This window comes from Notechis scutatus, chromosome 6 (genome assembly GCF_049901735.1).
Source record: "Notechis scutatus isolate UNSWTSFEM ecotype Mainland chromosome 6, rNotScu1.2, whole genome shotgun sequence".
NCBI lineage: Eukaryota > Metazoa > Chordata > Lepidosauria > Squamata > Elapidae > Notechis > Notechis scutatus.
The window spans coordinates 37,312,256-37,327,485 of NC_142014.1; positions in this window are offsets into that span (position 1 = coordinate 37,312,256).

The following is a 15,230-nucleotide window of genomic DNA, read 5'->3' on the forward strand; positions in this document are numbered from 1 at the left end:
ACAACCTTGACCTAGAAACATAAGTCATAAAAATTCTGTTAATACAGCTGTGATCTCTTAAATTGATTTCTCCATTGTGTGCTTAATTCATGTAGTCAAGTGCTATTTAAAATTAAAGTTATGGGATGATTGCAGGACAAGTTCATGCCCAATTAAGCAATGTGTCTTAATTAAGAATGTTGCTGTTTCAAAAGGCCATGGCTTTAAAAAAAATACAACTTTAGATGCACTTTATTGTGGTCTAATTTGCAATATTGTACATTTACAAACCTTTTGGTTAAATAAAACAAAAACAGGATCCATTATATGTTAATGCTAACAAAATAAAGCATTACATGCTGTCAATTAAAGAAATTCTACCTAGATTGTCATTAATATGGAATCAAGAATTGACAGTAGTGATTTACCAAACAACCATGCACTTCAACTTATTACATGCAATCTACTTAACATTGAATTTCATATTTTGTGAATAATATGTATGTATGAGAAAAATAGTATTTACTGAGCTGTTCCAGCAATCTTTTATGAAAATTTCAAAAATAGTAGGTTTTTGCATGAAAAATACAATTAAAACTGGAAGCATTTGATAAAGCCATATTAATTAAACTAATCCTTTTTACTGAAGTAAGAGAGTGTTTACAATCTATTTATTATTGAATAGCTCTAATAGCATCAATAGGCTATACCAAAACTGCATCCTACAGCAAATATGTAATAATTATATAGTGATTTCCATGGTTCCTTAACTTTATACGAGTTAATATTTCTTTAATAATGTATTGCATTTGTATCCCCTGGACTGAAAAAGCAACTTAAGACAGCTTACATCATAAAACATAAAACATAGTAAAAACCTGGTATCTAAATAAAACACAAATATATCATAATACTTTAGGCACAAAGGTTGCAATTCATTACCCAAAGCCACTCTGGAACAGGTTTAGTCTTTAATAGCTTCCAGAAAGCTGCCAAAGAAGGCATCAGCCTAATTTCCAGAAGAAGACTTGGAATATGAGAGTTCTAAGCAAAAAATGTTACCTGCAGTCTTGCCCCTTCATGTATTTGAAGCATCATTAAAAGATGGTGAAAGAATGTGTGCAAAGGGTAAGTTATGCTGCTTCTGTGTGAAGAAGATGGTTCTTCCTTGCTGCAATGCTTATATGTTAAAACCATCACTTTGAATAGCAACAGGAAATACATTGGTAAACATTGTGATGACCATAAAATGGATGTTGTAAGAATACAATTGATTTAATCTAGGACCTGATACATTTTATAACAGTTGCAATTTCTGAGCAGTCTTCAGTCATCCCCATAAAGGCTGCATTGTAGTAATCCAAGTGAGTAGTGGTATGATGGTTAATATTACTGTTTAATATAATTTCACTTAAGTTGAAATACCTCCAATAAGTTTTTTAAAATATGTATTCTCAGAGTAGTAAACTAATTTTATTTCCAGTTCATTCTAATATCCCCTTATGTTTTTATTTCATTCTGTACATAAACAACTTTTGAAAGATACAGATAAAAACATTTTTCAGTAGGAAATTTACATGTAGTCTATTTTTAACGTGACATTAAATCTGATGCAAAGGAGTCATTATATATACTAGTTTGCCAGTGACACTGTCCAGGGGAGTGCATTTTAATTCCATGGCTTCTGAAGAAATCCTATAGTTTTTTTTAAATATTGCTCTCCATCCTTGCAATCTCTTTTTTATTATCATCCTCATACTTATGTAGCATAGAGGGGTGGATGTCATTTGTCTCTACTGTTTAAAAGAATTACAGAGTATTTTGCAAGCTGGTTTTTCTTAACACCTTTTTCCAGAGATACTTTACTTGGCATATATTCAGGATAGAATTGATAAGATATTCACATAGCCTCTTTAAATTGTATATTTTAGTTTACAATGCTTTCTAATAGAGATAATAATTTCAAGATTTTAAAAAGTATTACATTTGTGTTTATGTTTTGAGAAGTATTCATGTGCCTTCCTATATTTTTAATTAATGTAGAGGAGTCCAGCCCAGTGTTTGGAAGTCAGAACCAGAACCTATATCTAATGAAAATACTTGGTTCAGATAACACATTTTCCCCCTCTTTCAGTATTTATGGGAAAGACTTAATATTTTGAAAATCAAAAGACCAAGGGAAAAAGGTTAATTCTTCCTTCTCAATTTGGGATGAATCTGGAAATTATAAACACAATTAGCCTATAGTTTGATCCTTCAATAGATTGCTTGATCCTTTGATAGATTGCTGGTGATAGTGTAGTATTCAGAAACAGTCTAAACGTAGGCCTTAAGGCCATTTAAACTAACTGGGTTTATTAGATCCTTGATTTTAATAGGACTGATTTTGAAGGTCTGCATAAATTAGTTCCATTTGAGTTTGTGGGGGCATTCCTCCCAGATTGTAGTTTTTGATTATGCCTAAAGTCTGAAATTATATTTGAGTCAAAATAGGAAGTGCGCTTGCCTCTTGTTCTAGATTGTTGTCTTTATAACAGTTTTGTTCTGTTTGTTTTTTTTAATGGTATTTTGGATAGGTTAACACATGTTGGGATCGATCAAACATTTGAGTCTCCCGGTTTTGTATGTATGGTCCTTTATTTCAATCTGTGCTTACTTTATCTGCTCCTGTTCTTTGAAAAATATAAGTTAATGCCATATTTATACATTATATCTTGCATTTCATTGGCTAGAGATTGATTCTTCTAAGTGTTCCCTCATTTTATCCTGATAGTAGCAGCCCTGTAAATGGTGGTTAGAGATAATTGCTGCACCAAATTACTGCACTATATGAGCTCCATTATCAATTTAGTATTGATCTTAGTGTTTTCTACTCTGCTTCCATCATAGAGGGTCTAGGGCAACTTGCTGCTACCAGCTCGCTGCAGGACAAGAGTTACATTATCAAAGAAATGGTGGAATAGAATCATTAAAGTAAGGATGCAAAAGGAGGAACAGAATGAAATATGAATTGCAAAAAATAAAATATTTTTAAAAGATTTCAAATAAAACTGAAAGGTTGATTGTCCTGCAACAAGTTGGCCATGGCAAAGTAAGTCACAGTGAGTTGGTTGTGATAAGTTGACTCATTCTGGGATAGAGAAGAGCACACTGGCAGATTTGTTTCTCTTTATAAAGGAGAGTATAACATCTACAATTGGTAATATCCAGTGACAAATATACATTAGATCTAGGGATGAATTATCTATCATCTAATGTAAGATGTAAAAATTGTAGAATCGCAACTGCATAACGCTATTAACATTTTAGCTTATTTTCAAGAGAAAAATGCTAGCAGAGTTCAACATAGTCACATTTTATGTCAGAAAAGAATGATTGAAAAAAGGCCATTTTTTTCCAGAGTACCTGGAAAATACTGAAAACCACAATACCACAGTGTAAGAAAGGATGTTAAGTTTGTAAGAGGCTTAGGTCCCAATTCTTAAAGCGGTTATAAATATTAAGCCCTTCCCAAGAAAACCAGTTCTAACGAGAACAAAGAGCATTGATGGAAAAGTGTGAGGTGTCACAGTGGAATGAAAAACAAGAAGCATACGGCCAAAAAAGAGAGCAATGAGAACCTCAAAACTTTTAATTTCAGGAAAATAGGTGGGCTGTTAAATAAAAAGGAAGTGAAAGAGAGGCTTAAGGATGATGTAGTAATTGCAGCAGTTAACATTTTACATTTGCTTTTCCTGAAGGGAATATGTAAGCTAGAGATAGGCCATATTTATTTTGCTCAGGGTGGAAATTAAAATGATTAAAATAAATTCAGGAAACAAGGTATTCTTCATTACCATAAAATGGAATAATGTTCATAAAATGGTTGGGTTTAAAAGGGGATTTGATAGAGAGTAAAACTACCAAGAGCTGGACAAGGCGGTTCTCCAAATTATAGTTATATCAATTATAGGAACGACAGTAGAAGAATATACATCTTACCAAAAGGCTTGGTAAGAAATCAGCTGTTAGACTATTATGCTCTGCCTGGTTCTGGCCTGCAGGGTGCTTAGATCTGGCCTGTGGGGTCACCCTGGAAATGAAAGAACTGGCCTGCAGTGCCTCTGCCTGCAAAAATGGAGGTTGGGTGGGCAGCAGGCTCCGTTTTCATTGGCAGAGGGTTGTAGGAGGCCATCCTAGTCGAAAATAGAGCTCGCAAGGGCCATGTGCTTCCCCCCCCCAGCTCTGTTTTTGCTGGCAAAGGATTGCAGGAGGCCATCCTAGTTGAAAATAGATCTTGCAAGGGCCACATGCTGCCCCCCCCCCCGAGCGCTGTTTTTTCTGGCAGAGGGTTGCAGGAGGCTGCTCAGGAACCCATTTTCACTGGCAGAGTACTCAGGCCGCCACAAGCGCTCCTGATACGAGTGACATCAAGCTGGCCGCGACCACTCTGGCCATGCCCCCCCTTCGCCCTCAAGGTCAAATACAATCCTGATGCAGCCCTCAATGAAATTGAGTTTGACACCCCTGTTCTACACTAAACATGTTTTATCAATGGAAACACACCTGTCTTTTGCACTTAAGAGCTATAGAATAAGATCTTCATGTTTCAATGTCATTTATAATAAATGAAGAGGCTGTATGCAATAAACAATGTTCTGAAATACTCCCTCATAAACAATGTCACTTAGGAACTAAAGCTATTTGAGAGAACTATATTCTCTGGATTCTTAAAGTACTCATGAGGCAATGCAAAATACTGTATTTCAGTATTTGTTTTTCTTAAAAAACGTTTGAACCAAAACAGCACTTTTGAGATGAGAACCAATTTTGAATAAAATTACTTGAACAATATCAAACCTTATTGATTTATCATTTTTTTCAAACAGAAGATTTTCTCTTATTATATTCAAAACCTCAATAATGTATATGGTAAATCTCATAGAGGTTTATTGCAGTAAAACAACTAATTGCTGTGATTCAGAAAGCAAGTATAACTGAGGTAATGGGAAACATTTTATACAGGAGTAAATACAGGTTCTTCTCAACAATAGAGCCCAGAATTTTGGTCATAAGTCAAGATACCACATGAGTGGACTTGATTTTTTTGATCATTTTTATGGTGGTAAAACAAAACACTATGGTTGTTATGCGAATTACAGAATTCTTAAGTGAACCATCTGATCTTTAATTCAGCCTTTTCAGTAGATGAGTGTCTTCTGTTTTCTGCTGGAAAAATGCCCCCCCTTCCAAAAAAACACATTGCAAATCAGAGTCATGTGACTGCGGAACATTGCAACCAGTCATAAATCCTAACTGGTTGCAAGTATTTGAAATATGATCATGTGACTCTGGGCGTCCTAAGTTTAGGATGAGTCGAAATTAGCTTGTTAAAAGTCTGTCGTGATTTTGAACAGTTATTATAAACCAGCCATAAGTTGAAGACTACTTGTAATGTTGCCTTTTGGGTAGAACATATTAAGAATTGCTGTAGTTGATGGAAACAGTCTAATTCTAAATTGTTTCTGGTCAATTTAGTTGACTTATCTCATTGATTTATGTAGGACTTAAATATATTTCATTTCTCTGGACTCCACTCAGGGATGTCATAAGACAGATACAGAATCAATATTTTCAGGAAGAGTGTCATTCTAAAACTGATTTTAAATATTCCTCAAAGCAGAACATTTTTAACTGGTCACAATAAAACCAACAAAAACCAGGAGTTTTTAATATAACTTACAGTATTATATGATTGGCAAACTTAAAATGGTTGTTCCATAATATAAAATCTTTACAACTTGCTGAGTTGATCTAAATAACATGTTTCTTAAAACAGGATATTCACACTCATGTTCTTCATAGGAATGTATGGAAGACATACCAACATGTTAGCTAACCAACAGGCCTATTCAATTAAAAAACGGCAGATACTGGGGATTTCAGGAAAAATTTCTGCTTGCACAATTTTGTATATACCATTTGTATTTAAGAGCTAGTTTGGTGTAATGGTTAAGTCTTCAGAGCAGAAACTTACAGACCATGAGTTCCAGTCCTACCTTAGGAATGGAGCCAGTGGGTGACTTTGGATCAGTCACTCTATTTTAGCTGTGGAAAGAAGGCAAGGACAAACCACTTCTGCATTTTTGCCAAGGAAATTCCAGGGCTTGTCCAGGCAGTTACTGGGCTTCATCACTGACTTAAAGGCACATACTTAGACCTTTGCATTTATAATATTCTTTGGGTCAACTCAATTTCCTTTTGGTACTTTTCTGCTATAGAAGCTTATTCATTTAAATCTGGAGGAACTTTCTAGGTAACTTACTGAATTCAATAGGACTTCAGATAAAGTATTTTAGTAATGCTCTGCATTATTACACAGCTTTCCATAGTTATATCGTTTAAATGGTAAGATAATTTATTTGTAAGTCTCCCTTTGTTGTTGCCATATTATGATATTACCAAAGTTCATTTATTTGAGTTCAGAGAGATTCAGTCACTCCCTCACAGCTGTCCCAAATCCCAATGAGATGACATTGGAGTATATAAAATCTATAGCTCAGTCTGTACATTCCAGATTCATTGCTATATATCTCTACTTTTAAAGACCAGTTAGGTGATGATTTGCTACCTGTTAGAAGTATACAAGGACCAATGATCAAACAGAAGATTGAGAAGACTCCAAGAAGACAACCACCTGCATATCAAGAGGTGTAGTTATACACTGTAGCTATATTACTTTTTCCTTTTTTGATGAAGATTGAAGACATGGATTTGGATGGTGTGAACATTGTATCAATACTAAGGGGCCAAATAAAATAAGAAACAGCCATAACACTTCTTTTCATGGATTGTTTATAGGTACCTTAGATTTCTGCACCATCCCTGGAATATCAAAAGGACAAAACATTCACAGGTAAAATGATGACCACTTTTATATAATTATAAAAGCATATCTCAGACCAGGATCCCTGAAACGCTCTTGAAATGCAGAACACCCCCCTATTAGTCAAGTAAGGGCATGCTCTCTTTCCCTAACCCAGTCAGTTATAGCAGATGCCTATACAAAGAACACAATAAATACATAGGATGGTTTTTTTGGTTAGATTTCTAACTTGCTATTTTATATATACATAAGGAGGTGAGCATACCTAACACTCCTTTTCCTATTTTCCCCACAAAAACTCCATGAGAAGGGTTGGATTAAGAGAGGGACTAGCCCAATGTCACCCAGCTGGTCTTCATGCCTAATGGAGGTATCTTCTGATTTCCACTTGAGCACTTTAATCAGACAGGCCAAGCCAAAACTTACAGTCACCACTGTGGATAAAAGCATGAGAAGGAGTTAGCTGTATTTACCATTGGTTCATATGTCATCTAATACTGTCCCTACTCAAACAGTTCTAACCAACCAAAGCATATTGCCTTGAATATAGACTTAGTATATTTGGAATGGGCCCTCTTAAATTTGGAAAAGGGGGTTGTATTTTTTTTAAAAAAATATGCAAATCTTTAAACCCAATCAATGGCAGTACTGCAAGGCTCTTATGTGGTTGTGTGTGCTGCTGCAGTTTTTATTAATACTGCATAATGGGCCCACTGTAAATTTTTGTACATGGTGAATACTCAACATCCTTATCATTGGCTCAATTTTAAAAATAATATTTTAAATAAGCTAAAATACATTTTTAGCATTTTCTTCTTTCATTTTTAGCATTTTTAAATAAAAATACTCTTGTAGGTTCAAAATGGTTTAACACAAGAATGTAGATGTTAAAATGCAAATTAAAAATAACATTTCAGGTCACTATTTGGCAACAATACCACTGGAAAATGTTTTCATTTCAAAACAAGTAATTCATTCAGCAAAGTATTTAAGCACGAATACAAATACATATTTTAAAATATACCAGTATTAAAAATGGCAATATCAAATATTTATTTTTAATTCTTTCCAATTCACATATTTTGGATGCTTAATTTTTTGTATAGTTTTTTGTATAGTTTCAATTTCTGAGCATTAATGTGTGCTCATCCAGTATCAATATTGTACACTATACAAACTATATTTGAAGGGACTGAGCTTAATTTAGCAGTAAGACTTAATACAATTTATCTGTAAAGCATTTTTCTGGGAATAGGCTTAGAAAATAAATTTATCAACTGAGATCAAAACTCTTTAGTGTAACTGATTGATACATTGCTGAGCGATTTTTAAAAATAACTTTGAATTGTTTAAATCACTTTGATTAAAAAGTAAATTAAAGTAAAAAGTTTAACACCTTGCAACTTGTGGATTCTCTAGTAGTGGCCTTTTTTTTAATGAGTCTTCTGAATGCATACCAAAGGAATATATTTTACTTAGTTTTTTTTTTAAATGTTGTACTTTTAAATATTTAAATGTGCTGAATTAGAAACATGGCAGTCCAAAGTTAAAGTCTGATATTATCGGGATGATTTTTCACCAATCATTGAATCATTTAATATTTAGAATAGGAATGTGCAATTTTTTCTTGTGAACTTGAATAACCTTTGAGTGGCATGCTGAGTGTGCTCCAGGAGGGAAACTGTTTTTTCATTTCATTTACAACTACATTAATTAATCATTAATTGCCAATCATGTATTTAATAGCATTCCTGTCACATTTGAAATTGCAGTTTGGCAGGAGGTTCATATTAATAAATATATAAATAAATGACTATTTTAGTTGAGGTAAATATCTGACCATTTATCAAACTTAATAAGTTAATATAAGCAGTTTATTTTACTGTTATGTATTTTTTTTCATAACAGTAAAAAAGTACAACGATGTGTGTATTGAAACCATTATTTTCACTGACTACATTCTGACACTTTCTCTCTACTCCTCCCTTGATCATTCTTGAGTTTTTCTCTCTTGCTATTGTTGAACTCCTGCAGAATATTTCACAGAATATTTAAGCTGGGACATTTCAAATTAACTCCACTAGTCAGTACGGGATTGGAAAAAAATGTTTTAATTGTGGAGGAAAAGGACATTTGGCTAGATTCTGCAAAAAAGGAAAACGCCAGAATGCCAAAAAGCATCAAAAAGATGAAATGTTTTTTGAAATAGCCATGTATAGCAGCAAAATTGTAAATAATAATTTATGGGTTGTAGATAGTGGAGCGTGGCACTGCATAACAAAAGATAAGAAAAGATTTATTAAGATGTAAACGAGTTCACAACAGATATCGTTAGCTAATGGCTGGAAATTGAAAGCAAAAGCTAAAGGTATTGCACATTGTTCGTGTATAAAAGAAAACGTTAAAATGTTGTATGTACCACAACTTAAGTTTAATTTGCTTTCAGTTAGAGTTTTGATTAAACTAGGTTATGTAGTTACCTTTAGGGGAGAAAACTGCATAATAGAAAAGGAAGGTTAAAAAGTGACTGCAACTTTAAAAGATGAATTGTATGTATTGAATGATAATCAATTAGAGGTGGCTAATACAGTGTATAATAACGTTAAGCCTCATGACGAATGCATACATTTGCTACACAGACGTTTAGGGCATATAAATTTTAAAATGCTCAAGCAAACGGTTGAACTGTCTGAAGGTATAAAACTGAAGCCTTGCAGTAAGTATTTGCACTGCAATGCTTGCAGTCAAGAAAAGAGCAAGGTAATACCAGCAAATAGAATTAATGGATTTAAAACTAAAGAGCCTCTAGAGGTCGCATTTGCTGATATTATAGGTCCTAAAAAACCTAGTATGGGAGGTGCTCATTATATATTAAGCATAATGGATCATTACTCAAGATATGGTTTCTGTTATTTAATGAAGAGTAAAACGGAAACATATCAGAATTTCTTTAATTGGTTGAAGTTTGCTGAAAGAAAAACTAAAAGAAAACTAATAACTCTTGTAACTGATAATGGTACGGAATTTATAAATAAGAAATTCCAAAATAGACTGAAGATGGCAGGTGTTGAACATAAAAAGTCTGCACCATATAGGCCACAACATAATTCTTTTATAGAAAGACGAGGCCAAACAATACAAGCAATGGCTCGTACTATGTTGTCAGATTCAGGATTACCTGAAACTTTGTGGGGAGAAGCAATAATGTGTGGTAATCATATATTAAATAATGTTGTTAACACAACAGGTTAATTACCATTCACACGGTGGCATGGTAGAAAACCTTGACCTAAGCTACATGCAGACATTTGGAACACCAGCATGGGTGCACATTCCTACACAACTGAGACATAAGGGGCAGCATAGGGCTAAAAAGTTATTCTTTGTAGGTTATGAATCTAATCACAAATCATACAGATTCTGGGGGAAAAGGTACATCTAGCGTTTACTGTAGTGCTAGTGCACAATTCCTTGAACATGTAGGATGGAAAAACTGGAGCAAGATTCAAGTAAGGATATAATCATAGAAACCTATAGAAGATCAAAACAATATATCAGTAAGCAAAAGAGTACAATTAAAGAAGAAGTACAGGAAGAACTCATAAAATCAGAACAAGAAAGAATAGATGAACAGGATGAGGTAGATAAACAGGAACAAGTAGTACATGAAAGTCCACCTGTAAGCCCTGTAATACCTAGATGTTCAACACATGAAACCAGACCACCTGACAGGTACCAAGCAAGTGTAGTTTGCCAAGTTAGTAAAGTTCCAACTACTGTTGAAGAACTTAGAATATATCCTGCAAAGGATCAAGAAAATTGGCATAGAGCGATGGAGAAGGAACTAAATTCACTGAAACAAATGGAAGTTTATGAAAACGTTAAATTACCTCCAGGTAAAAAATCCATTGGCTGTAAATGGATATTTAAATTGAAAACAGGTAAATATGAAACTGTTACCCATAAGGCTAGGTTGGTAGCTCAAGGATTTAATCAAACTGCAAGTGATTATGACGAAGTATTTGCACCGAGTCTAAAAGCAACAACCTTGAGAGCAGCTTTAGTGTGGGCAGCTAAGAAGAACTATATCATAAATCACTTAGATGTAGAAACTGCCTATCTGCATGCACCATTGCAGCACACAATATACCTAAAGAAACCTGTAGGAATTAAGAATGATAGAACAAATAATGACTGTTGGAAGCTTAAAAAGAGTCTCTATGGATTAAAACAATCTGGTTACGAATGGAACCAATATATTGTTAAGGAGTTAACCAATATAGGGTTTAAAGCAGGTTTAGCTGATTCATATTTATTTAAGAGAGAGAGACTAATGGAACAGTATAATTGTTATTATTCACTGATGATATTGCCTTAATCACAAAAACTAATAATGAAGCTACTGAAATAATATCATTATTAGGTAAGAAGATAAAAATAAAGCAACTAGGAGAGATAAAGCAGTATCTAGGATTAACCATAAATAAAACCAAAGGTGGCTATAAGATATCTCAAGAGGATAAGATTTATCAATTACTAAAAACATACAAGATGGAACTTTGTAAGCCGGCTAAAACTCCATTGAGTCAAGAATTTAGCCACACTGATATTCAAAGTCCAAAGTTTGATAAAACTATCTATCAATTGCTAATTGGTAGTCTATCGTACATTAGTAATTGGTCAAGGCCAGATATTGCGTATAGCGTTAATCAATTGGCACGATTCAACGCTGAACCTACTGAACGACACTGGCAAGCGACAAAACGTATCTTAAGATATCTTAAAAGAACAATGCACTATGCATTGTATTTGGAGCCAAAAGATGATCTGATTTTAAGTGCATATGCTTGTTAAGCCTGGATTCCCCAACGGGTGTTAAGGAAAACAAACTAAACAGAACGTGCAGCGAAGTCAGATAGGAAGACAGGTAAATGTGTGAGATAAGCCTTCTCATTAACACACAGTAAAAATACAGATACGCTTGTGCTATCAAGAATATAGTTTATTCCATTTAAGAATTATAGCATAGTCATTATAAACAGTCCATTAGTCAAATACCAAATTCAGTCAAGTCTTGTCAAGGATACTCTAATTGCAAAGTCCGTGTCGAATAGCCAGTGTCAGTACACATATAATAAATCTGTCCAAAACTTATCTTCTCTCCGTTGAAAAATATCTTCAAAGTAATCCAACACTTCTTCTCCCCCCCGATCCAGCAAGAATGCAGTCTTCAATAAGCCAGCCAGTAAGAGCCAGAGAGTGCCTTGCTGCTTATATAGTACTTTTACAGCTGCACCCTTAATTACATTCCTTTAGCTTAAAGTCACATACACTTTATCTGACAAACCATGATTCATCATTTTATTATCTTTACCCAAAACAGTTAGGGTAAAACAATGTTATCCCTAACATTCTCCCCTTTTGGGTAATAATAATAAATATTACAATAATATATCATTTACACCTTTAAATCATAATTGTCACAACTCTCTTTAAATTTTACAACACCTTGAGCTTTTGTAAACTGGTCTGCAATATTTTCTTCCGTCATGCAGTACTCAAGTTTAATTAGACCATTTTTAACAGATTCTCTAACATTTAAGTATCTTAAATCAGTATGCTTTGATCTAGTCTTTACAGCAATATTAGTAGCTAATTGTATAGCTGCCTGGTTGTCCTCGTACACAATAATAGAATCTTTAACAGTTATACCCATGTCTAATAATAACTGTTTGTACAGAATTAAGTCAGTGCATAGTAATGACAGACATGAAAATTCTGCTTCCATCGTTGACAAGCTAATATGCTGTTGTCTGATTGACCTCCACCCTATTAAAGTTTTACCAAATAATATAACCATCCCAGATGTTGATTTTCTAGTGTTTATGTCAGTTGCAAAACTTGCATCTGCATAGGCACTAAGATTCAAATCACCTTTTGGCTCTAGATACAATGCATGATGCATTGTTCCTTTAAGATATCTTAAAATTCTCTTTAGTGCTTGCCAATGACATTGATGTGGATCATTATTATATCGTGATTAATACTATAAGCTATATCTGGCCTTGACCAATTGCTTATATATGATAAGCTACCAATCAAAGATTGATATATGGTCTTATCAAATTTGGAACTTTGAGCATCAATTTTGCAAATTTCCTGACTCATTGGAGTCTTTGCAGGCTTACAAAGTTCCATTTTATACAATTTAATTAATTGGCAAATTTTATCCTCTTGAGATATCTTAAATCCTGTTGTGGTTTTGTTAATTGTCAATCCTAGATACTTTTTAATTTCACCTAAATGCTTTAATTTTATCCTTTTGGCTAATAATGAAATAATCTCAGTAGCTTCATTATTGGTCTTAGTAATCAAAGCAATATCATCTGTAAATAATAACAATAATGACACCGTTCCATTATTTTCTCTTTTAAACATACATGGATCTGCTAAACCAGATTTAAACCCTATATTGTTTAATTCTTTCACAATATATTGGTTCCATTCATAGCCAGATTGTTTCAATCCATATAAACTCTTCTTGAGTTCCCAACAATCATTGCTATTTACTTTATTATCATTTATGCCAACTGGTTTTTTCAAATATATTGTATGCTGCAATGGTGCATGCAGATATGCAGTTTCTACGTCTAAATGGTTAACTATATAATTATTCTTAGCTGCCCATACTAAAGCTGCTCTTAAAGTTGTAGCCTTAAGATTTGGTGCAAATACCTCATCATAATCAAATACATTTTGGTTAAATCCTTGTGCTACTAATCTAGCTTTATAAGTTACTTTCCCATTATTTCCAGTCTTTACTTTAAATATCCATTTGCACCCAATGGATTTTTCTCCTGGAGGTAATTTGGTTTCTTCATAAACCTTCATTTCCTTTAATGAATTTAACTCTTTTTCCATTGCTTTTTGCCAATTCTCCTGATCCTTAGCAGGATACATCTTAAGTTCATCTATGCTAGTAGGAACTTTATTTACTTGGCAAACTATACTTGCCTGATATCTTTCAGGTGGTCTAGTTATACGCGTTGTGCGTCTAGGTATAACAGGACTTACAGATGGACTTTATTTTATTTCCTGTTCTTGACTATCTATCTCTTCATGATCAATTATTTCTTCTTGATCTGATTCTATTTGCTCTTCATGGACTTCTTCTTTAATTGGACTTGTTAGGGTTTTGAGGATTAACCCCTAGCAGAGTATTGCAGCAGTAGTCAAGCCAGGAAGCCAAAACGAGAGTGGAAGGGCCCCAGAGTATACACACACTGAACACAAACACTGTTTGTAGTTTAAATAGTTTTTAATCCAGTTAGAGTTTAAGCATTGTCATTCAGTCCATTAAGTCATTCACAGTATTTCCATCCAGTAAGACTCACTAGTATAGTCTAAGTTAAGAGTCCTTGCAATATCTTTATCAGCCGATAAAGATATCTTCTCCTCCTCCGGTTTCACTCTCCAGAGAAACAAACGCTGGATATTCAGTAGAATTACGCAGTAATCAGCAAACAGTAGCAAACAAAAAACAGTTCAGTCACAGGCACTCACAGTCAGTAATCACAGTTAGTCGCAGCAAGACACAGTTACAGAAGCACACAGTTACAGACAGTAACAGTCAGCAGACAGACAGTAAGCTTTCCAGCTTCTAATGCTTCCTTATATTGTAACTTCTAACCGCACCCTTAATCGGCTAATTGCCTGCTGCATTGTGCTTAAAGTGATAAGCACTTAAACCATGATATCAAAGTTTTATATATTTATTCACCCAAACCATATTTGGTATCAATGTTATACCTAACAGGACTTTTCTTATAACTAGTCTTTTCTTTCTTCCTCTTATAGGGTTCTATAATAACATCATTATCTGAATCTTGCTCTAATCTATTCCATCCTATATGTTCTAGGAATTGTGCACTAGCACTGCAGTATACTCTAGATGTACCTGGTTCCCAGAATCTATAAGATCTATGGTTTGCTTGATATCCAACAAAAATTAATCTTTTAGCTCTATGTTGTCCTTTGTGCCTGAGTTGTGTAGGGATATGTACCCATGCTGGTGCACCAAATGTGTGAATATAACTCAAATCAGGTTTTCTACCATGCCAGAGAGTGAATGGTAATTCACCTGTTGTTGAATTAACAACATTGTTTAATATGTGATTCCCACACATTATAGCTTCTCCTCACAAATTGTCAGGTAATCCAGAATCAGATAACATTGTTCTTCCCATTGATTGCAGTGTTTGGCCTCGTCTCTCTATAAAGGCATTATGTTGAGGCCTATATGGTGCATACTTTTTATGTTGAATACCTGCCATTCTAAGTCTATTCTGGAATTTATTATTTGTAAATTCCGCACCATTATCCGTTA